The following is a 22,754-nucleotide window of genomic DNA, read 5'->3' on the forward strand; positions in this document are numbered from 1 at the left end:
TATTTCATAATGATCTTTGTAGAGTATAAGATGCCTGTATTTGCTTTAGTTAGTACTGTGTCATTATGATTTGTTTGTGTTTGTTTTTCCCTCCCATGTACCGTACTCTTATCTGCGTTGCATTTGATTTGATATTTTTTTTTCCATTTGCAATAAAGTTTCATTTTGATTCATCAAACTTGGTCTACACGAGTTTTCTCTACATTGTAGTTCCTGCGCCTAAGTCCAGAGTACAGAATCTAAGGGGCGAGTGGGTCGAACCACTCAAGGTTTACTGTGCAAGAGAGAGCGGCCTCTAGAGAGAGAAACCTCAGGGAAACCTCTCGAGGAAAACCCCTTACAAAAGTACATTCTGTGCCCTTGCTACTCTCAGTGCTTCTTCCAAGTGGTGTTCAACATGGAGGAGTACTGATTCATCAGCTGAGGGAGGGCGGTAGGTGGTGATCAGCAGGAGGTTTCCTTGCCCATGATTGACCTGAAGACATGAGGCTTCATGGGGTCTGAAGTCAATGTTGAAAACTGCCAGGGCCACTCCTCCCCCTAAATCTTACACAGGATGGCTGGTGGGGAATATTGAAAAAAAAATGTTATTCTAGGACACGGGGGAGGAGGTGACGCAATTCTGAAGTTGGGACTGGGGTGCGTTGACACCAGACAATTGGCCGTTTTGCTACGTTAAAGGCGCAATATAAATGCAAGTTGTTGTTAGTGAATATCCTGCAACTTGGTGGAAACAGGAAATGAATCACGATACTGCATTGGAAGCAATGTTCCCTCTAAGCCTCACTGCCTGCCGGTCCCACACAGCCCGGGGTCAGCTTTTCCAACAGGAAACTCTGAATGGGCCACACAGCTCATTAAAGGGGCCACGCACCCAAATTTTAAATTAGGGGAAACATTGAGCTTGATTTTGCCAGGCCCGAGGAGGCGGGATTGGAGGCGTGTGAGGTGGTAAAATCGCAAAAAATAGCGTGCAGGCCCGATCCCGCCTCCATCCCACCTCCGAGCAATTTCCCTAGAATCGGGGTTTCAGACCCTGTTTCCATCCCGCCTCCAAGAGGTGGGATAGACCCTTAAGGCCCTTAACAACCAGTTAATTGCCTCTATAATCCCATTTTGAGAGGCCTTTCTGATTTTTAGACATTCCCCCATCCTACACGCCTCCTCTGGAACACACCAGGTAATCCTGGCGGCCTCACAAGTGGGCTGCTTACTAACAGCTGCAGCTCCACCATTATAAAGGAGTTTTCAACAATCATCATTTGCAGGTGGCAGAACTTTGTTGTCTCAGGTCTGGGAGAACTTTTAGCAGCCTACTCATTGTTGTGGAAGTTTGGAGCCTGACACCCATCTCCAGTGTGACCTCCTGGGAAACCCCTCTCCCCACCTTGACTGAGCGCTTCCTCAACTGAAGTATATACCAGAAGCATGGGAACCATTTATTTCCTTTCCTCCTGGACATCAATTCGGACGAAGACCAGCTGCGGCATCAGCAGAACCATGAACAACAGCAGCACCAACAGCAGCAACAACAACAGGAGCGCCAAGTTGCTGCTCACCCACCTGAAACTGCACAGGCCAGAAGGCGCAAGAGCACGACTACATTGCTGCCCGGGATGCAAGGGACGCACTCATGTTGGCCAGATTTGCTTAGCCTGCTCAATCAAACAATTTGGCCTCGCACCTTCTTACCAGAGCATCGACAATGGACATAACCTACGGATTCCTATCAATCTGACCACCATACTGACAATTGCAAGTCGCTCTAAGCCCTCAATGTGGAAGTCCATTTGCGAAATGACACAGGCCACAACTTTAACAGTTTGTCATCAGAAATTTTTATCACAACAAGCAACTGATGGCATTTCAAAAATATACACAATATAACACCCAAGTGACTACCCTTGTGACTACTTGTGCATTATCTTCCTCTTACGCATGCTCCTACATGGTGCTTCCCCAGTGGCTTCAGCAGATGTGGAGGCCCCTTGCTCACTTTCTTGCTGCTCCTGTCTCGAGACCTTTGGCGGGCGTCCTCTGGGATGGCGAGCCTGTGAGGGCTCGCCAACAGTCTGCTGCTCCTGCGGCTGTGCAGGGGTTGAAACGCTCATCTCAGTTGGGTGAGGACTCTGGTGGGGCTCTGACTGAGGGCTTTGCAGTGGCAAGGTCGTGTGAGCACTTGGAGAGGAGCCCCCACTTCCTTGTTTTCTGCCACCAACATCCCTCTCATGGGTCAGCCCCACTTCAGAGCTAGCAAGTGGCATGACAGCACCTTGCTGAACTTCAGGGGGGCCATGAGGACCCGTTTCTGCACTTGAAGTCCTACTCCAGTGGACTTCCATGAAGGTCTGGTTTCTATGCTCAATAGCTGACCATCGCCTCAAGAGATGCCAGTCTATTCTGAACAATGACCATGTTTTCTAAACTCTGGCGAATTAGCTCCTCCATGGCCATAGCTATCCTCTCCTCTACCATAGCCATCCTTTCCATGGAGGTAGCCATCCTTTCCACAGAGGTTGCCATCCTTTCCATGGTGATGCGTCCATGCGCTAATGCCTCCACAAAGTCCCTGCTCATGTTCGCGATGGACTCCTCCATTCGCTCCACAGTCATAGCAACCCTGGAGACAAAACCTGCCAAAGAGTCCTGCACCTGTTCCTGGAGTTCCAGCACCGCACTCCTTCTGGATGGACCTGGAGGCACAGGATCGATATGCAGCGGAGCCGAGTTGGGAGAGTACTGCGCCCTCTGATGAGGACTCTCCACTGCTGTCCCTGTCTCCACCATCTGCTGATACTCACTTGTGAGCTGTGATACACCAGGTGCCAACACTAATCTATCTCACGAAGGTCTCACCGAGGTGTGAGTGTCTGCGCTGGTGCTGGGTGCGCTGAATTCTGCTGATGCTGCGCCCTCAGAGGTTGCAGTTTCCTCTGAGGAGTCTGGAAGCTCAGGCTCTTCCTCCTGGACAGTGGGGATGGGGGCTTTCGATGGTCCTGTGGGGGAGTAAAGGAAAGAGTTAGAGATGTGTGGTAAAGGTTGCATGCACATTGAATAGTGCAGATGATCATAAGTCAATCTGTTAGAGCATCAGATTCATTATCAGTGACTCATGCAATGTCAATGAGAGAGATGCCAAACTATTCTGTCACCAGCTTGCTGTGATGTGCCCAACTCTCCGTCCCCCACTTGGGAATCCTCCTCGATCCCGGCGATTTCCAGGGCTGCTTCCTCCCAGGCGGTGAGCTGGGCTACTGAGGGTGGCCCACCTCCTGTCATGGCTCTTTCCCTCTTATTGTGGGCTCTCTTTTCCTGCAATGAGGGACACAAGTGGAATTTGAGTGAGAATGAAGGAGTGAGTGTAGAGAATCCATAGCATAGATGCTTAGAAGGAGACAAAGGACCCTCCCTGTATGTTGTAAGTTGTTGTTGTTGTTGCATCACAGTGATAGGGAGTGTGAGGGCAGTATAGCCGAATAGTTAAGTGAATGTGACCATAGAGAGAGAGGGAATGGGTAAGGATGTAGGGATGTAAGTGTCAAGTGGGATGTGGAGGAAGAGGTTGGCAAAGCAGAGTGCTGGTGAGGAGAGGCGATGGGGATCAGATTGAGGGTGATGGGAATGTCATACTCACTTTTCCTGTGCGGAGAAGGTCATGAAACCTCTTCCTGCACTGCAGCCAGGTTCTGCGGCACATAGAGATGGCATTGACCTCCTGGGCCACTTGCAGCCACACAGCTTAATTTTTTTGTGGTGGTTTTTTTCTCCCTGAGGAAGGGAAGAGCACCTCCTTATTAGATCTTGCTCCCTCCACCAGAGCTTGGAGGGAGGGCTCATCAAATCGAGGTGCACACTTTTGCTTGCTGGTGGACATGGTCAGTAAATGAAGTGCTTCATACAATGTCCAAAGTGTTTCCAGTCTCCAGAAGAAGCAAGGCTGCTTGCAGGCCTTAAATCCAGCAGCATTGATGACGTCATCGGAGGCGACTTTCTGTATGAAAAGACTCATTGGGCCAGGGGTTCCCACACGCTGGAAATCAGTTACCTAATTAGGGGAAAATCCCAATTTTTCAACACTTCACTTCGGAGTCGGGTCCTGACACGAGTCCCACCTGACACGCCCCAGCCCGCCCACACTGGCAAAATCGAGCCCATTGATTGGAAGTTCCGTTATTTACCTAACTGGAGGCTCATGCATGAACAAAATCCAACCACCAGCATTTCTGCTGTGTACGATGAACTCTAAACTCGTGAATATTAACTTCCACAAGACCCCTTTCACCTAATTTACTCATCTGAATTATAAACAAATCGAGAGAAGGAATCATTACAACCTTTAAATGATACGCCCTGCCTTCAAGATGCGTTAAGGGGTAATCAATTCATATTCAAAGTGTTCAAGACAAATGGTGGGTGAAGGTCAATTAAAATCGGCCCAACAAAAGGAAGGTCATGCTTCTGCAATAAACCACAACAAAAGGAGAAAATGAATGGAGTGTTGAGATGAATTAACTTGCTAGGTTTTCTTAATGTGACACCAATTTAGAGAGATTCTGCTTTGCAGCTTATTGTACATTGGAACAGGATACAATTAGCATAATTTATTACATTCAAAACACAATAAAACACAAACCTGCTTTCAATTACCATAAATCTAGTTCATAACTGGGTGATTTGAAAATAAGCTGTGATTTTGATAACATTGCAAAAAATGACACATAATTAAAGGAAGAGTGATTTTAATTACCAACAGATTGTGCAAGAATATGCAACCAATGGCATTTTTTTTAACTTTGCCACATACAAAAAACTAACTGAAGTCAAAGATCTTCCAGTGAAACCATTTTGAACTTCACGTCATAATCTGAGCTCTGGCCAACAATACTCTAAGAGATAGGGATAAACCAGGAAACTACAGGCCAATCAGCCTAACATCAGTGGTGGGGAAGTTATTGGAAACCATTATCAAGGACAAAATAAACTTTCATTTGGAAAGGCATGGATTACATAGGATTACATAGGGCCTCTACCTCTACCACTTCGAAGGACAAGGGCAGCAGGTGCATGGGAACACCATCACCTCCAAGTTCCCCTCCAAGTCACACACCATCCTGACTTGGAAGTATATCGCCATTCCTTCATCGTCGCTGGGTCAAAATCCAGGAACTCCCTCCCTAACAGCACTGTGGGAGCACCTTCACCACACGGACTGCAGCGGTTCAAGAAGGCAGCTCACCACCACCTTCTCAAGGGCAATTAGCGATGGGCAATAAATGCTGGCCTTGCCAGTGATGCCCACATCCCAGGAACGAATAAAAGAAAATACAGTACAGAAATAGGCCACTCGGCCCAACCAGTCCATGATGGCATTTATGCTTCACTCGAGCCTCCTCCAGTCTTTCCTCATCTAACTCTATCAGCGTAACCCTCTATTCCTTTCTCCCTCATGTGTTTCTCTAGCCTCCCCTTAAATGCATCTTTACTTTTTGCTTCAACCACTCCTTGTAGTAGCGAGTTCCACATTCTCACCACTCTCTGGGTAAAGAAGTTTCTTCTGAATTCCCTATTTGATTTCTTGGTGACCGTCTTGTCTTGATGGCCTTTATTTTTGCAAGAGTGGCTTAATCAAGGAGAGCCAGCATGGATTTGTTAAAGGTAAATCATGCCTGACGAACTAGATTGAATTCTTTGATGAGGTAACAGAGAAGGTTGATCAAGGTAGTGCAGTAGATGTTGTATATATGGACTTTCACAAGGCATTCAACAAAGTGCCTCACAAGAGGCTTATTAAGAAGATGGAAGCCCATGGAATTAAGAGGAAACTGGCGGTATGGATATGAAATTGGCTCAGTGACAGGAGGCAGAGTGTGGTGGTGGATGGATGTTTTTTCAGACTGGGAGGTGGTTTGCAGTGGTGTTCCCCAAGGGCCAGTTTTGGGTCCATTACTCTTTAATTTTTCTAAACAACCTAGACTCGGGTGTAGGGAGCAGTATTATAAAGTTTGCAGATGATACGAAACTTGGCAAAGTAGTAGATCATGATAAGGATAGTTATAGTCTTCAGGCTGACATAGACAGGATGGTGAAATAGGCAGAAGCACGGCAGATGGAGTTCAATACGGAGAAGTTTGAAGTGATGCACTTTGGAAAAACTACTATGGAAAGACAGTACACTATAAATGGCACGATTTTGAAAAGTGTAGATGAGCAGGGAGACCTTGGAGCCCATATACACAAATCCTTAAAGGTGGGCAGCAAGTTGATAAGGTGGTCAAAAAATCATACGGGTTACTGGGGTTTATAAATAGAGGAATAGAATATTAAATTAAAGAGATCGCTAGAACTTTATAAATCACTGGTTAGGCCTTGGCTGGAGTATTTTGGACAATTCTAGGCACAGAGGAGGTTAACCAGGATGTTACCAGGGATGAGGGACTTCAGTTATGAGGATGAAAGGATAAATACAAGTCCTAACCCTTTTCGGGCTACCCCGGATCAGGCGTATTCCCCAGACATTCACCTTCAACTAAAGTTAGAGGTAGCCGAATTCTATAAGATGCTTAATTGGGTCTAAAGGTCCAGGCTATCTCTCCCTAAAGGAAAGGAATGACTTGAAGATGTTACCGTCTTCCAGATAGCACTTTTAATAAGTTTAACCAGGCTGTAACCTTCCGGATATTGTGAGAGTCTGGAATACGCCCCCAGAATTCTGTAACTCCTCACCAAAGAGTGTACAGAGATTGAGTTTGCAAGTTTGATGCAGAAATACTCCGAGAGACAATTCTAAAAATATATAGATTTATTAAAGAACCGACATGTAGTTAACAGCTGGTGAGTCAATCGCAACTTTAACAGTTCAAAATACAAATAGCTTACATTTCTTATTCTCAGTGATCCTTATTCTCAAATCTTAACTTCATTATATTTTTACATTTCTTATTATTTCTAATCCAGAATGTTCACCAAAATCAAATAAAAGCACCTTTTTGATCCCCGAGACTCAAAGAGTTAAAAACTTACAGAGCCTGCCTCTGAAGTTGAGAATCGCTTGCCCCTTCCAGTGACTTCTGACTTTCTATCTGAAAGTTCCATATTTTATACCCTTTTTGCAGTGGTAAATCCTTTGAAGTTTTCTACTGATGTAAGCTAATTATCTCCAGTCATTTTCTGTTGAATTCTTTTCTATTCTTACTGTCAATTCAGCTGCTAACTTTCAGAATCCTGTCTGCTGTATAGGTGTTCAAAAACTTATCATAAAAAATGGTTATAACAGATTTTTCTCTTTGATGCCAGCCTTACGAAGGTCTTCAATTCAATTCTTAATATCACCTTAACTGGTTATATTACAGACTCCTGTCTCCATGGTGTTCCAAGTTCAACACATAAACAATGTGATTGCTTGGTGCACCTAGTGATGTAATATTTACAAAGTCTTCTGTTTGTACCTTTTACAATATGTAAACCAAAAACACTTCAACCGAGTACTTGATTGTTTTCATATTTACTTCAATTGGTTGCAAGCAGACTTCTGTCTCCTTGTTCTAAGTTTAATATAAAACTATTTTACGGCAGGTATTTCTTTTACTTGATGTCATTTTTTCAAAGGCACATGTTTTTTTAATGGTCTGTGTTTCTGTTCTAAGTGTTAGTTTATAACACTTAACTTGGGCATTGCTATTGTGTTTCTTCCAATGTTCAGGCATAGAGGAACCTCCAACCTGCTGTTTCAACACGGCTATTGTCTTAGTATTAACAATCAATTCCCATTTCAAAAGCTTGTATGGTGTTTACAACTTTTGTGTTAACAACCCTTCATCTTATCTCAGAAGCCTGCATTCTGTTTACAGCCTGTGTCTTTGAGGCTTTTAGATTTTTAAACCCAGGTTTCATGTTTTAATAAAGTCAAAAATTCCGTTCATAGGATGGTGTATCTTTCTGAAATATGGCTATTCCTTTACAAGGAGAGGTTGGAAAAGTTAGGACTGTTTTCCTTGGAACAGAGAAGTTTAAGAGGTGACCTTATAGAGGTTTCAAGATGATGAGAGGTTTTGATAGAGTAGATGGAGAAAAATTATTCCCTCTGACGAGTGGGTGGGGATCTGGAACGTTCGACCTGAAAAGATGGTGGGAGCTGATTCCATCAATAATTTTAAAAGGGAGTTGGGTGGGTCCTTGAGGATGAGGAACTGACAGGGTTACGGACAAAAAGCGGGGGTGTGGGACTAAACACGACTGCACTTTCAAAGAGCCAGCACAGGCATGACGGGCGAATGGCCTCCTTCTGTGTTGTAAGTTTCCATGAATGTATTACCCTTCGAGACACATTGCCAGTTACATAAAGTAGGTAAGGATTTCACAACAGTTACCAGGGATTACTAGGTGGATATTACCCCTCGCTGGCATTGCAAACCCAGGTGATCGACCCTGTAGTGTCCCATTGGAGTGGGCGCTGCCCAAAACCGCCTTGCTTCAATGCAATGATGGTGCTCCGACAAGGACTACATCGATTAAAGAAAGAGGCCAATCACCACCTTCTCAGGGCAACTAGGGATGGGCAATAAATGCCGGCTTGGCCAGCATCACCCAGATATTGAGAAGAGACAAATAAAGTTCTGAAAATCTATATTCATAGCTGGGAAACGCAAAGCCTTGAACTTGGTTTAGTGGAAGAAAATGAAGAGGATACAGATCTGGTTAAGAAGATGTAAACAGGCTATTTAACTTTGACTTGAAGGAGATAATTAGTCATCTTTGAGCAGCCAATACCCTGACACCTTTAAAGAAAGCCTGGCTGTGAATTTGTTTAAATGAACTAGGATTGACAGCAATAAGTTTGATATTGATGGTGGAGTGCTATGTGGGACAGGAAGGATTCTGAACTGATGGGAGAATAGAAACGTCGTGTCAAGGAAGGCTGCTAACAAAGGATGTGTTGAACAAGATGCAACGTTAGATAGGTGTGCCAGAGTTTGACTTCATTCACCTTTGTGGGAGGGGAAAGGGAAACAATAAACTTGGCTCAAGCTTCCCTCATGAGAAGTAATGGGTTGGTTGGAATCAATGATCGGTATAATTGTGGAATTATACAGAATTACATCGAATTTTACAGCACAGAAACAGGCCATTCGGCCCAATTGGTCTGTGCCGGCATTGATGCTCCACATGAGTCTCTTCCCACCCTACTTCATCGAACCCTATCAAGAACATAAGAACATAATTATTAGAAGCAGGAGAAGGCCATATGGCCCCTCGAGCCTGCTCCGCCATTCAATAAGATCATAGCTGATCTTTGACCTCAACTCCACTTTCTTGCCCGATCCCCATATCCCCTTGATTCCCCTAGAGCCCAAAAATCTATCTATCTCAGCCTTAAATATACTGAATGATTCAGCATCCACAGCCCTCTGGGGTAGAGAATTCCAAAGATTCACAACCCTGAGTGAAGAAATTCTTCTTCATCTCAGTCTTAAATGACCGATCCCTTATCCTGAGACTATGGCCCTTAGTTCTGGACTCTCCAGCCAAGAGAAACAGCCTCTCAGCATCTACCCTGTCAAGCCCATTCAGAATCTTACATGTTTCAATGAGATCACCTCTCATTCTTCTAAACTCCAGAGAGTATCGGCCCATTCTACACAATCTCTCCTCATAGGACAACCCTCTCATCCCAGGAATCAATCTAGTGAACCTTCGTTGCACCGCCTCCAAGGCAAGTATATCCTTCCTCAGATAAGGAGACCAAAGCTGTGCACAGTACTCCAGGTGTGGTCTCACCAAGGCCCTGTACAATTGTAGCAAGACTTCCTTACTCTTATACTCCAACCCCCTTGCAATAAAGGCCAACATGCCATTTGCCTTCCTAATTGCTTGCTGTACCTGCATGCTAACTCTTGCATGCCAACCCATCAACATAACCTTCCATTCCTTTCTTCCTCATGTGTTTATCGAGCTTCCCCTTAAATCCATCTGTACTATTCGCCTCAACCACTCCCTGTGGTAGCGAGTTCCACATTCTCACCACTCTCTGGGTGAAGAAGTTTCTCCTGAATTCCCTACTGGATTTATTAGTGACCATCTTATATTGATGGCCCCTAGTTTTGGTCTCCCCACAAGTGGACACATCTCCTTTACATCTACCCCGATCAAACCATTTCAAAATATTAACGATCTCTATTAGGTCACTTCTCAACCTTCTCATTTTTAGAGAAAAGTGAGCCAGCCTGCTCAGTCTTTTCCATTATAGAATCATGCAATGATACAGACCATTCGGCCCATCGTGCCTGTGCAGGCCTTTGAAAGAATTATCCAATTAGTCCCACTCCCACCCCCCCCCCCCGCCCCCCCACCCTGCTCTTTCCCCATGGCCCTACAAATTTTTCCTTTTCAAGTATTTATCCAATTCCCTTTTGAAAGTTCCTATTGAATCTGCTTCCACCGCCCTTTCAGGCAGCGCATTCCCGATCACAACAACTCACTGCGTAAAAAATTATCCGTACCTCTCCCTCTGGTTCTTTTGCCAATTACTTAAATCTGTGTCCTCTGGTTACCGACCCTCCTGCCACTGGAAACAGTTTCCCCCTATTTACTTTATCAAAACCCCCTCGTAATTTTGAACACTTCTATTAAATCTCCCATTGACCATCTCTACTCCAAGGAGAACAACCCTTGCTTTCTCCAGTCTGACCACATAAGTGAAGTCTCTCATCCTGATACCATTCTAGTGAATCCCCTCTGCATCTTCTCTGAGGCCTTGACATCCTTTCCAATGTGTGGTACCCATGTGGTTATAACATTTCAGTACTGGTTTCATCCTTGTAAATCTTTGTTGCACCTACTTCAGTGCTTCTGTATCCTTTTTGTAATACTGTGCATAGCTCTCTAAGTGTGGTCTAACCGAGGTTCTATACATGGTAACAGAACCTCTCTGCTTTACAATTCTATTCCTCTGGAAATGAACCTCAAGCTCAAGAGTTAATCAAACATCATTCTACGCTTAGGTGACTGTGATTGGAGGAGGGAACGGAAATCTCCGTTATTAGTACACTGAGGTGTTCTGGTGCCTCAGTTTATCTCAGCAGATACCTTGGGGGTAGTTTTAACGCCGCATGCCAGCAGAGAAACCCACAAGGTCGGGTGGAACACCGGTTATAGAGAAATTTAACAAGAGGTGCTCAAAATTATGAGGAGCTTTGACAGAGTAGTTAGGAGGAAACTGTTTCCAGTGACAGGAGGGTCGGTAACCAGAGGTCACAGGCTGAAGGTAATTGGCAAAAGGAACCAGAGGGGAGATGAGGAGAATGTTTTTACGCAGCGAGTTGTTGTGATCTGGAATGCGCTGCCTGAAAGGGCGGTGGAAGCAGATTCAATAGTAACTTTCAAAAAGGGAATTGGATAAACATTTGAAAAGGAAAGAATTGCAGGGCTCTGGGGAAAGTGTGGGACTACAGGAAACTTTGGTTTATCCGGAGGTTGTATGTCCGGAAACCTCGATCTACCGGCAGAAATCAGGAGCCGTTTTGTTAGTTTTTTTTTCTTCTCGTGGCTTTTTTTTCCAACAGTCAGGCTCTGCAAAGTCTCTCTGAAGCTGTTGCTAAACTACAGAGACGCTTCTAAGGTACGGCCGACTGTTTAGAAGCTGTTGCTAAGCAACAGTGTTTGTTGCCAGATACGGAGATGCAAGTCTCCGTATGCTTCAACATTAACGCTGGTTTGTCCGGCAGTTTTGATAGATCGGCAACAGCTCGGTCCCGTCGGTGCCGGATATAACAAAGTCTCCTGTAATTGGAGAGCTCTTTCAAAGATCCTGCACAGGCATGATGGGCCGAATGGCCTCCTTTTGTGCTGTAAGATTCTATTATCTTTGTACTTGTTTCGAAGAAGACAAAAGTCGCAACTAGAAACCTTAACATTCCCAAAGCTCCACACTTCACTGTTGGAAAAAAGTCACCTGAGCTCACTACGGTATATAGGTCAAGTCAGAAACAGTAACACTGCAAATGTCAGCTTTGATTAACTCTTGAGTCCCTTACCAAACAATCCTTGCAACAGGAGACTGACAGCGCAGTGACAAAAGAGACAGGTGATGTGGCTACACTGACATCTCTCCCATATCCGCAGCATTAAAGATTTCCGTGCTGGTGTGTGGATGAGATGCAACAGTTAAGTTCCACATACACAGATGAGCAGCAGTGTGAAAGGGTCGGACTTTTGAAGGGAAGTAGCGAGCAGCCTGACAGCTCGAGCTACTGAGCAGCTGACTCTCGAACCTATAGGTCAGTGGATGCAGTCCCAGGGCCGCCTGTCATTCAAGCTTAGTTGCGTAGATTTTCTCAGGCAGGACTGCTAGATGCAATGTCACGCCGAAGTAAAACATCTCCTCTCATGGGGAGAGGAGAGGACTGACAGAGACGAGCCAGCTCTGCCTCAATCAGCCCTCCTGTCTGAGGACTAAAGAGTGGAATTGATGGCAGCTCTGGCCTAGATTTTATGGCCAGAGGAAACTATGTGATGGCAAGACAAAGGAATGAATTTCATGTTTGGCAGATTGGAATTGCATAGACATCTGGTGCCCTGAAATTCAAGCCTTATTTTCTTTGAAATGTTAAAAACTCTAAAAACAAAAAGTAAATTTTACAAAGGAGATGGAATATTTTTGCCTTCACATGTTTCATTACACATAAAAACCAAAGTGCATCGTTCAGCTGGATAATATCACTTTGCTCAACTCTAGGTAGGGTTGGATGAAGAAGGGGTGAAAACTCTTTGGCCCATTTGATCTCCTCTCTCTAGAATGCCAAGCTAACCATCCTCCCATTGCCCCATCTGACGGTTCCTTCAATAAGTTCAAATGTTGCATCCTCACACACTTTTCCTGGCAACTGTTCCAGCTGTGAATCACCCTCTATGTTAGGAAATACACTGGGATCTTTTATGTCCACCTTGGAGGGCAGACAGCGACTCGGTTTAACGTCTCATCCAAAAGACAGCACCTCTGACAGTGCAGCGCTCCCTCAGGGAGTGTCGGCCAGGATTATGGGCTCAAGTCTCTGGAGTGGGATTCGAACCCACAGACTTCTAACTCAGAGACGAGAGTGCTGCCCACTGAGGGGTTGAAGTCTCTACAAACTGTTGGTACCTTAACCTGCTGCTAGACCTCGCCTTTTGAACCTCAAAGAGATTTCAATAAAGCATAGTATTTAATGAAATGAAGAGCCTTTCTCTGCCCACCTTGTTATTGACACTAATGAGCTGTGAGAGAACCCAAGTCTCTGAAAGAACGTCAACAAAACGATGTCTTAGCAGCTGCTGTGAAGTTCGGATGTGGAGAGTCCACAGAGAGATTAGTCAGGCAACAGGAATTGCTTCAATTGAAAAATCTAACTGAGATGAGGAGTGACTGATCAACAACAATTTGCATTTATATCCTGTAGATACACAATCATTTTTCTATCATAATGAACAGGGGAATGTTACAAGAACTATTTGTCACGCAGAGGGTTATTAGAACATGGAATGCTTTAGCATAAGCTCGACTCCAGAGACTTCAGCACATATTCCAGGCTGGCACTCCCAGTGCAGTGCTGAGGGAGTGCTGCACTGTCGGAGGTGCCGTCTTTCGGAGAGACGTGAAACCGAGGCCCCGTCTGCTCTCTCAGGTGGGCGTAAAAGATTAAATGGCACTTTTTCGATGAAGAGCGGTGGTGTTATCCCCGGAGTTCTGGGCAAGATTTAACTCTCAATCAACATCACCAACACAGATTATCTGGACATTCTCACTGTGATAAATCCATGTAGTGAAACAAGGAACTCGAAGAGGCGAGATATTAGAATTAGCCCGTGTACTTTATTAAACAACTGCGTAACCAACATACAGGCCTGCATCCTCCCATTCCACCTCCCTGACCTTAACCAGCAGCAGCACTAGCTACAGCACCACCTGGTGGATAACCTTAATCATAACATCCCAGATTACTATACTCACCTTGTTGTTTGTGGGAGTTTTTCCTACATTACAACATTGACCACACTTCAAAAGTGCTTCATTGACTGTGACCAAGGACATGAAGGACAATATATAAATGCACATCATTCCCTTCCCTTTCACATCCACTTCCCATTCCCTTCCCTTCCCTTTCCCTTCCATTCCCCTTCCCTTCCCTTCCCCAGCCCCTTCCCTACCCCTTCCCTTCCCTAACCCTATTCTTCCCTTCCTTTTCCCTTCCCTTCCATTCCCCTTTCATTCCCCATTCCCTTCCCTTTCCCATCCCTTCCCATTCCCTTCCCTTCCTCTTCCTTCTACTTCCCCTTCCCTTCCCTTCCCATTCCCTTCCCTTCCCATTCCCTTCCTTTCCTTCCATTCCCCTTTCCTTCCATTCCCTTCCCTCTCCCGTCCCTCCCCTTCTCCTTCCCTTCCCCATTCCCTTCCCATTCCCTTCCCTTCCCCTTCCTTCCCCCTCCCCTTCCCTCCCATTCCCTTCCCTTCTCTCTTCCCTTCCCTTTCATTCCACAAGTGACATTTGAGGCAGAGAGCTGAACAGCATTGAACAGGGTTTGGGAATTGATGGCCTTGGGACATTTCCCTACGTTAATGGCACGGAATAAATGCTGGTTGCTGTTTTCTCTAGGGTAGATCAATGTGGCAATCCTATGGCTCATATGATTTTTAAATGTCTCCACTCAGTCAATGTGGGACTAGTATTGAGATGCATGCTGGTTGACAATGAGTCCCATTCTTTATACATGTTGTACCTTCTGGTGGACTGTCCACCAAGCACAAGTGAGGAGGATTCAGTTTTACTCGGAGCGGTGGATTTTTGTGAGAAATCTTTGGATTAAAATGTCCAACGGAGAACACAGAAACACAATCCATCACAACCTGTCAGCTGTACAGGTTTGTCAAGAAAAACACCCAGCAATTCTGCCATAATTATTGATCTTTCTGAGTGGTCAGAATGAGAGAGCAGAGTTGGGTGATGGTAATCTTGTAAAGAAAAACACTGGGGGCTGTGAGTAAGGTGCCAATGAGTTACGATAGCAAAATACTGCAGGTGCTGGAAATCCGAAATAACAACAGAAAATGCTGGAAAAACTCAGCAGGCCAGGCAACATCCGTGGAGAGAAAATTAGAGTCGACGTTTCGGGTCGAAACCCTTTTTCAAAACTGGAAAGGAAATGAAATAGATCGAAAGGCAGGGCTGGGAGAGAACAAAAGAAGAGAAGAGACATTAACAGGTATTCAAATGAGACAAGATGGTGATAGGACTAGTGGAGACAAAAGACGGCTCTAGATGAGGTGTGAAATGCGCTGGCAGAATGAGAGACAGCTGCCATGTAGGAGAGAGAAAAAGGGGGAAGGGCACCAAAAAAAAGGTGTGGCTAAAAAATATATATATGGGCTTCCATGGAACAATGCAAGAGCCCGAGTACGGTGAGGTCTGAGTGGGAATAGCTCGAGGAACAGCACCTCATCTTCCGATTAGGCACTTTACAGCCTTCCGGACTCAACATCGAGTTCAACAATTTCAGATCATAACCTCGGCCCCCATTACATTTTTGCTTATATTTTATCCACATCTTTGTTTTGGCCCTTTTCTTCCCCCCTTTTTTTTTTGAAAAAGGGTTAGACCCGAAACGTCGACTCTATTTTCTCTCCACGGATGTTGCCTGGCCTGCTGAGTTTTTCCAGCATTTTCTGTTGTTATTACCAATGAGTTACAGTGATCTGATGGGGGAGGATTAACATTCTGAGGGATAGAAAGTGCAATGGCATCAGGAAGGGAAGTGCCAGCTTGGGAACTCTAATTACAGTCTGGCTCCATTGCAGTCAACTGTGTTTCTCTCTTATTTCTCAATGTAATTTTATTATGTAACACTTCATATTTTGTTTGGGACCATGGGGAGGGAATGGAAATGGGCAGATGATTCACACTGGCTCCCAACTCCAACTGGCATCATCATTCATAAATAAAAACCAGAAATGCTGGAAACACTTGAGCATCCATGGAGAGAGAAACAGTTAACGTTTCAGGTCGATGACCTTTCAACAACAACAACTAGCATTTATATAGCGCCTTTAATGTAGTAAGATGTCCTGAGGCGCTTCACAGGAGTGATTCTCAGAAACAATTGGACACCGAGCCACTTACGGAGATGTTGGGACTGGTGACCAAAAGCTGGGTCAAAGAGGGAGGTTTTAAGGTGCGTCTTAAAGGAGGAAAGAGAGGTAGAGAGGCGGAGAGGTTTAGGGAGGGAATTCTAGAGGTTAGGGCCTGTTCATAATGCCGGCAGAAGCCTGGGAGCAGGATATCTGGAGGCCTGTGGTTGAGAACGCTTTGTGGGAGGAAATAAAATAACGTAAATGGTGGAGGGGTGGAAACTTTAATCCTGGATTTCTGAACATTCATTTTTAGTGATAAAGATGGGGCAGAAGCCCAAAACATGGCAATTGTGTTTTTTTTTATGGTTTTCCCATCACTCTGAATGTTCTGACAAGATTTTGACACGCTGGTAATGAATCCTTGAATCTAGGTCAAAAGCAAAAGTTACGAAGGGATGGATTTCACTAACCTCTCTATTAAGGCCATGGTTCACTGAGTTTTGAAACCATTTACTCCACATGTGCCATAAGTCCAAGCCCTGCCCGATTTAATCACCTCCCGCAGCGCTGATCTGATTGAAGAATTCTAGAATATGAATAAACGAATGAAACTGGACCAGAGGATAAAAGGGTGCGGAAAATTGTAAGAGCCTCTTGGAGAAGGTGAATTGCCACAATCCTGACAACTCTCGCCATCGATCAGACATGAATTGGTCTCAGGATAAGGGGTCGGCCATTTAGGACTGAGATGAGGAGGAATTTCTTCACTCAGAGGGTGGTGAACCTGTGGAATTCTCTACTCCAGGGGGCTGTGAATGCTGAGTCTTTGAGTATATTCAAGGCTGAGATCGATAGATTTTTGGTCTCTGGGGGAATCAAGGGATATATGGAGATCGGGCGGGAAAGTGGAGTTGAGGTCGATGATCAGCCATGATCTTATTGAATGGCGGAGCAGGCTCGAGGGGCCGAACGGCCGACTCCTGCTCCTATTTCTTATGTTCTTATGCAGCTAGTGTGGAGGGCTGTGTCCAATAGCCACTTAGAAGGTTTCCAGATACATTCTTATTTTAAATTTCAGAAAATGAGAGCGTTCTAGGTTCTGGGCAAAGTATCTCTCATCAAGTCAAAAGCAGGAGCCAGCAACATGTTGAGAGAAAAGCAAAAGACTGCGGCTGCTGGAAATCTGATTTAAAAAACAGAAAACGCTGAAAATGCTCAGTGGGTCAGGCAGCTTCGGTTTTATGCCGTCTGTTTCCGTGCTACATTGCCTGCCTGTTGTTGCGCACTTTTGCATGTCTGCTAATTCCTGTTTGCGACATTAGCGAGTAAAGCTCTTAACGTGTTCATATCCCATTCCTACCTCTGCTGTTTTAATGGAAGGTATAACCTGCTCCAAATAAATGGGTGATCATCGCAATTAAAATAGCAGAGAGAGAAATGTCACAAAACCACATTGGGTAGAAATTTACCTTAAGACAGTAGCAGAAAACAGGCGGCATTGTATTACCCACCTGCTATACATCCCGCCCGATATTCAGTTCTATTCACTTTGTAAGGAAGGGTGAATCAGGCTGTCCTGAAGTCTGTCAATGTTAGACAGTTATACAGGGCCTTGGTGAGACCACACCTGGAGCACTGTGTGCAGTTTTGGTCTCCTTACCTAAGAAACGATATACTTGCCATAGAGGGAGTGCAGCGAAGGTTCACCAGACTGGTTCCTGGGATGGCAGGACTGTCATATGAGGAGAGATTGGATCGATTCGGTCTGTATTCACTAGCGTTTAGAAGAATGAGAGGGGATCTCATTGAAACGTATAAAATTCTGACAGGGCTAGACAGGCTGGATGCAGGGAGGATATTTCCCCTGGCTGGGGGTGTCTAGAACGAGGGGTCACAGTCTCAGGATACGGGGTAGGACATTTAGGACTGAGATGAGGAGAAATTTCTTCACTCAGAGGGTGGTGAACCTGTGGAATTCTCTACCCCAGAGGGCTGTGGAGGTCAAGTCACTGAATATATTTAAGAAGGAGATAGATAGATTTCTAGACACAAAAGGCATCAAGGGGTATGGGGAGAGAGCGGGAAAATGGTATTGAGATAGAGGATCAGCCATGATCATATTAAATGGCAGAGCAGGCTCGAAGGGCCGAATGGCCGACTCCTGCTCCTAGTTTTCTATGTTTCTATGTTTCTAATGTTGTACCGCTATTGATTTCTCTTCATATTTTATTAATAGTAACCTTTAGCTTTTGCCTCTTAAATAAGGATTAATCAGTCTGTTTAGATGCAGTGACCTCTGAAGTGTTGAATACTGCTGTAAATTCATGTGGCTGCTGTAGATGTGGAGCAACAACAATGGGCCGGTTATTCTGAGCGGGCGCTTCCAGCAGGCGGGTGCCTCCGATCTGGAAAAACCTACTCACTTACCGACTGGCTTCATAGATCCGGATACTTCCTGGTCCCTGCGCACAGATGCCCAGGTATCCCAGGGCGCAGGCGGTTAGCAAGCTTCCCTGGGAATCACGTGGGCCATGGGGAACCGATGGAAGAAGGGAATCCCCCTTCACACTTTGGACAGGTCTCTCCGCACAGATTTGTCAATAGTATGAATGGGGATCTCTTAAAAAACAGTTAAACATTAAAAAACATTTTTTTTTTATTCTCGTATTTAAAATTAGTTAAAATTACATTAAATTAAATATTTGAAACAAAAATTTAGAAAAAATAATTGAAGTTTTTTACGGGGCTTAAAATAAACTTACCTTTTTTAAAAGTATTTAAAAATTATAAATGATTCAAAAAATATATTTTACCAGGCGTAAGATTTTTAAGTGTTTTCAGCGGGTGGAGGTTGTGCAGGAAGCGGAACTCTCCCCCCGCGGAGACCCTCCTCCCGGGACAGGTGGAGGATCTGTCGAGAGGATTCTTCACAGATCGCAAGTGCCGGGTTTTAGCGCATGCGCTTGGCGTGCCTGAAACTGGCACTTGCGAGGCCCCTATGGGCGCGGACACACCTCGTACACACCCATAGGGGTCGAAAATCCGGCCCAATCATTTTACATTGAGGCGGTTAACCAAGATAATTGCATCAGGAATAGCCGAGTGTGTCGCTGTGATGCCTCCTCCGTATCTGAGTGGGGCGTTGAGTCGTTCTATGTTCCACGGTCGGTTCTGGGTGACCACAGTCACACACTGGAGGGTTTTTAATTCTTCATTTGTGCACCAAGTATCTGCATTCTGCCACGGTTTGTGCGGATGCGGTTTGCGGTTGTTCATAAGCCTCACAGGAGATCGAAGCCGGGGATCTTCCATGTTGGGTCTTTGACGAGGTGTCTGCTGGTGACTTCTTGTGAATTCCATTAGGCTTTGCGAGCATCGTCAGGGTTGAAGTGGCATTGTCGAAGGTTGAGCGCGTGGGTCCAAAGGGCTTGCGCGACCTCAAGCGGTGGTGAGGAACGCTGTTTAGATCCTGATGGCTGCGGAGACGTTCATTGAATTAAGATTATTCAAGTGTTGAATTAAGACTGACCGTAAAGCAATGGTCAGTTTCGCACCTAATTTTCTGGTATGTACTGATGCATGTATCTCAGAGAACTTTCATTAGTAAATAAAAAGTTCTGCAGATGGAAACATCTGCAAGTCCATCATCCTTTTTAGAAGCAGGGGATTGGTGTGGAATGATGCAGATTTATAATTAGAAGTTCCATTTGGTAGAACATAAGAACATAAGAATTAGGTGCAAGATTCGGCCATACGACCCCTCGAGCCTGCTCCGCCATTCGGCCCCTTGAGCCTGCTCCACCACATGGCCCCTCGAGCCTGCTCCGCCATACGGCCACTCAAGCCTGCTCCACCATACGGCCCCTCGAGCCTGCTCCGCCATACAGCCCCTCGAGCCTGCTCTGCCACACGGCCCCTCGAGCCTGCTCCGCCATTCAATGAGATCATGGCTGATCTTCTGCCTCAACTCCACTTTCCCGCCCAATCCCCATATCCCTTGATTCCCCTAGAGTCCAAAAATCTATCGATCTCAACATTGAACGTAATCAACGACTGAGCATTCACAGCCCTCTGGGACAGAGAATTCCAAACATTCACAACCCTCTGAGTGAAGAAATTCCTCCTCATCTCAGTCTTAAATGGACTACCCCTTATCCTGAGACTATGCCCACTGGTTCTAATAAGAACATAAGAATTAGGAACAAGAGTGAAACTATCGCTAAGGTAACAAAGTTGGGGAGTTGTACTGGTTTACGGAAAAAGAACTCATCATAATGTATATTAATGATCTAGACGAGGGAACTAGATGTAAAATCTCCAAGTTTGTAGACGACACAAAGCTGGGTGGGCGTGTGTGCTGTGAGGAGGATGCAGAGAAACTCCAGTATGATTTGGACAGGTTGGGTGATTGGGCAGATGCATGGTGAATGCAGTATAATGTGGATAAATGCGAGGTTATCCACTTCGGTGGCAAAAACAGGGAGGCAGATTATTATCTGAACGGCAATAAATTGGGAAAAGGGGAAGTGCAACGAGACCTGGGTGTCCTTGTGCACCAGTCGCTGAAGGTAAGCATGCAGGTGCAGTAGGCGGTTAAGAAGGCAAATGGTATGTTGGCCTTCATAGTGAGAGAATTCGAGTACAGGAGCAAGGATGTCTTGCTGCAGTTGTACAGGGCCTTGGTGAGACCACACCTTGAGTATTGTGTGCAGTTTTGGTCACCTTATCTGAGAAAGGATGTTCTTGCCATGGAGAGAGTGCAGCGAAGATTCACCGGACTGATACCTGGGATGGCAGGAATGACATATGAGGAGAGGTTGGGTCAATTAGGCTTATATTCACTACAGTTTAGAAGAATGAGAGGGGATCTCATTGAAACTTTTAAAATTCTAACAGGACTAGACAGACTAGATGCAGGAAGGATGTTCCTGATGGCGGGGGAGTCCAGAACCAGGGGCCACAGTCTAAGGATAAGGAGTAAGCCATTTAGGACAGAGATAAGAAGGAATTTCTTCACCCAGAGAGTGGTGAACCTGTGGAATTCACTAACACACAAGGCAGTTGAGGCCAATTCATTAAATATATTCAAGAAGGAGTTAGATATATTTCTTAAGGCTAAAGGGATCAAGGGATATGGGGAGAAAGCAGGGACCGGATACTGAGTTTGGATGATCAGCCATGATCTCATTAAATGGCGGAACAGGCTCGAGGGGCCGAACGGTCTACTCCTGCTCCTTCTTCTATGTTTCTATGTTAAAACTAAAGTTATTGATAAGGGACAAGCTCGTAAAATTCACCTTATATGGAGCTGAATTAGATAATGTAGAAAGATACGAATTGTCACATAGAATAAGGTATAATAACTGGGAGTTAGAACGCATATTTTGGAATTCGATTAAAGTCTGATCAACTTGTAGACCGAGCTCGGAAATGTAACACGTTTGTGTTGCCGACTAAACCCACCAGGTTCTTGTCATAATTACTGCTTTTAAATGTATGTTTATTTACTGTATACTTAAAAAATCTGTGACATCTGACATTCAATGTTGCGAACCCTACTGACCTGGGGAGTAAATTAAAAGTAAGAACGCACACATTAAATCTCTATTATAGCAACAGCAACTTGCATTTATATAGCGTCTTCAATGTAGTGAAACATCCTGGGGCGCTTCACAGGAGCGATTATCAAACAAAATTTGACACCGAGTCACATAAGGAGATATTAGGGCAGGTGACCAAAAGCTTGGTCAAAGAGGTAGGTTTTAAGGAGTGTCTTAAAGGAGGAAAGAGAGGTAGCGAGGTGGAGAGGTTTAGGGAGGGAATTCCAGAGCTTAGGGCCCAGGCAGCTGAAGGCACGGCCACCAATGGCCAACATCAATGGAACTGAACAGGGCCTATAACAGGTGGATGATCGGTTTCCACCTAAGACAAATTTCTACACCATTAAGTACGCATCTGCTAATATCGCTGACAATAAAACTAGGCTTATGTTTCCATCTTTGTCTCTCTCTCTTTCCATTTACTTACCTTTAGGGCCGTAATTCCCTCTTCCTCTGCCCCTACCTCCGCCATGACCCCTGCCCAGTTGCCTGGGTTGGGGTTCATTAACAATTCATCCCCCCGAGATCTCTCCCCTACAATCTCTCGCCCCGCGATCACTTCCCGCGATCTTTCCACCCCCCCCGCGATCTCTCCTCCACAAATTCACCCCCGCGATCACTCCCTGCATTGTGGCCCCTGTGATCTCTCCTCTGTGATCTCTCCCGTCCCGCGATCTCTCCTTGAGATCTCTCCCCATGATCTCTGCCCCCTGTGATTTCTCACCACACATGATCTTCAGACCCCACCCCGCAATCGACAGATCCGCCCACGAACTCTCCCCCCCTCCACGCTCAGAGCCCCCCAATGCCATGCTCCGATCTCTCTTGATTGCCGGGGACTGTCCCTAGCTGCAGCCTTCTACTGGAAGCTTCCACACCCTGCAGCCAGTCAGCCTCTCAATCTGTTGCCTGCTGGGTGGGAAACGGAGTCATAAAATTCTAATGATGCCCTGCTGTTAAATTCGCGAGAACCTCCGCCTTGCTGGCACCTTTGACTCACAGATGTGTATGCTACTCACTGAGCCACGAGTGGCAACAATCCTTTTCACTGCCGGCAT

This window comes from Somniosus microcephalus, chromosome 1 (genome assembly GCF_052327205.1).
Source record: "Somniosus microcephalus isolate GS21.2 chromosome 1, FLI_Smic_1.0, whole genome shotgun sequence".
In the NCBI taxonomy this organism is placed as follows: domain Eukaryota; kingdom Metazoa; phylum Chordata; class Chondrichthyes; order Squaliformes; family Somniosidae; genus Somniosus; species Somniosus microcephalus.